The sequence below is a fragment of the Piliocolobus tephrosceles genome, chromosome 13 (assembly GCF_002776525.5).
Source record: "Piliocolobus tephrosceles isolate RC106 chromosome 13, ASM277652v3, whole genome shotgun sequence".
Taxonomy (NCBI): Eukaryota; Metazoa; Chordata; class Mammalia; order Primates; family Cercopithecidae; genus Piliocolobus; species Piliocolobus tephrosceles.
Genome location: NC_045446.1, coordinates 3,109,216 through 3,111,957, shown reverse-complemented (window position 1 = coordinate 3,111,957; position 2,742 = coordinate 3,109,216). Strand labels below are relative to the sequence as shown.

At 49.7% G+C, this 2,742-nt stretch overlaps 1 pseudogene; it reads right to left on the bottom strand.

The window, feature by feature from the left end:
• LOC111522445 overlaps positions 1 to 1,781 on the bottom strand; it is an 11,326-nt pseudogene extending 9,545 nt beyond the window's left edge.
• Positions 1,782 to 2,742: the final 961 nt, after the last annotated feature.

Here is a 2,742-nt window from a genome sequence, read left to right as displayed (position 1 = left end):
GGGGGCTGTGGCTCCAGCTGCTGTGTGCCTGTCTGCTGCTGCAAGCCCGTGTGCTGCTGTGTGCCAGCCTGTTCCTGTTCTGTCTGTGGCTCCTGTGGGGGCTCCAAGGGGGGCTGTGGCTCCTGTGGGGGCTCCAAGGGGGGCTGTGGCTCTTGTGGGGGTTCTAAGGGGGTCTGTGGTTCTTGTGGTTGCTCCCAGCGCAGTTGCTGTAAGCCCTGCTGCTCCTCAGGCTGTGGGTCATCCTGCTGCCAGTCCAGCTGCTGCAAACCCTGCTGCTCCTCAGGCTGTGGGTCATCCTGCTGCCAGTCCAACTGCTGTAAGCCCTGCTGCTCCCAGTCTAGCTGCTGTAAGCCCTGCTGTTGCTCCTCAGGCTGTGGGTCATCCTGCTGCCAGTCCAGCTGCTGCAAACCCTGCTGCTCCCAGTCTAGCTGCTGTGTCCCCGTGTGCTGCCAGTGCAAGATCTGAGGCTCTGGACTCAGGCCTCATGTGAGTCCTGCTAACCCCATATTCTGAAGCTGTGACCTGTCCTTCATTGTTGAGCCCCAAACCACTACCCAGAGTCTATTCCTCACTATAAGATGAAGCCATATCTGGCTGCCTTTTCCTAAGGAGAGTCCCCCCTAATTAATGTCCATTGTCTCTCCTAACAAATTCTCTTGCCAAGTCAACTGCAATTGCAGTTGAATCACCCCTCGCCTGCTGGCCTTGCCTTTGCTTGTCTATTCAGAGGCCTGAGCTCCTGAACCCACTTGCAGTCCTGTCTTTTCCAGCTGGAAGCAGCTGGGCGTGAGCGTCCCTCCTGCAACAAGGTGGGTGTTTAAGAGGCTTCCTTGGAGTCCCTTTGCAAGTCCAACACTCTGCTTTATCTTAAAGGAAAAGTTGCAAACTAATAAAAATACCATGCCGACAAACTGAAACACATAGGTTGCTGACTTCTCTGTTGTTTGGCGTCATTACTATGGCAATGGCTATTGTTTTTTTGTTCTTGTATTTCGGACTGTGTGGGTCTGATGGTGATGTTGGCGGAAGGTGCTAGGATGGGCCTGGCTGTCTCTGCCTCTCATCTCCTTCCCGGCTGACCCCTCTTTCCTCAGAACCCTTCTCTTCCTAGATCTTTCCAGCTATTGATCTGATGGAGACAGGACTGTTCCTCAGACCAGGGCCACAGAAGCAGAAGAGGCTGTTGAAAACTGGGGAGTTCAGACTTGCCTTCTTTCCCTGCTCCAGACCTCTGCCATCTTCCTGCGGGAAGTTTTTGTAACCAACTTACTCTGATTGCCTTTGTTGTTACACAGCCTGTTACCTCTGTAAATAAACACTCCTAACACCAAGCCAATATTGCCTTTTAAGAATTCTGAGGGCCGGGCACGGTGGCTCAAGCCTGTAATCTCAGCACTTTGGGAGGCCGAGACGGGCGGATCACGAGGTCAGGAGATCGAGACCATCCTGGCTAACACGGTGAAACCCTGTCTCTACTAAAAATACAAAAACTAGCCGGGCGAGGTGGCGGGCGCCTGTAGTCCCAGCTACTCGGGAGGCTGAGGCAGGAGAATGGCGTAAACCCGGGAGGCGGAGCTTGCAGTGAGCAGAGATCCGGCCACTGCACTCTAGCCCGGGGGACAGAGCGAGGCTCCGCCTCAAAAACACAAAAAAAAAAAAAAAAAAGAATTCTGAAAGGGCTGAGCTTGGTGGCTCATGCCTATAATCCCAGCACTTTGGGAGGCCAAGGCAGGCAGATCATTTGAGGTTAGGAGTTTGAGACCTGCCTGGCCAACATGGTGAAACCCTGTCTCTACTAAAAATATAAAAATTAGCTGAGTGTGGTGGCACGTGCCTGTAATCCCAGCTACTTGGGAGGCTGAGGCAGGAGAATGGCTTGAACCTGGGAGGCAGAGGTTGCGGTGAGTCGAGATTGTGCCACTGCACTCCATCCTGGGTGACAGAGCAAGACTCCGTCAAAAAAAAAAAAAAAGGCAATATTAATAGAGTTGAATTATTTCAAGTTATTTGGAAACACAGCAATTTATTGGTGGGATATGTCCTAAGCATAGAAAGAACACTACAATAAAATTCCTAAGCTGTTTTTAGAAGTCATGGTGGCAGCAGTAGTGTGGTTGATATCCTGCTGTGAATGTTGTATGGAAAAAGCAAATGTATAAATTAGGTTGGTATCAGAACTAGAAATTTTGGTGTGGAACTGATGAGGTTAAGTAAAAACCTTGTCATCCTGAATTTGAATTAGGCATATCGATATGAAATCATGATGTATTTTATCCAAATAAAAATAGTTTCCTCCTCCACTGAAAGACTCAGAAACAATGAGCCAGCCTGTAGCAGTGAACACGCCTAGCACCAAGACTGTTGTCTTCAAATGCTATTTATTGTATCTCCATGGAACCTGGCTTTTCTAGTGAATGGGCTGGAAGTGAACAAGGTAAATCTAGAACATCTTGTCATCCTAGAAAGCAGAGATAATAACTAAGACTAATGCAGTCACATCAAAAGAACTAAAGAGTCAGCTGGGCAAGGTGGCTCACGCCTGTAATCCCAGCACATTGGGAGGCTGAGGTGAGTGGATCACTTGAGGTCAGGAGTTGGAGACCAACCTGACCAACATGGTGAAACCCTGTCTCTACTAAATACAAGAAATTAGCCAGGTGTGGTGGTGCATGCCTGTAATCCCAGCTACTTGGGAGGCTGAGGCAGGAGAATCCTTTGAACCTGGGAGGCAAAGATTGCAGT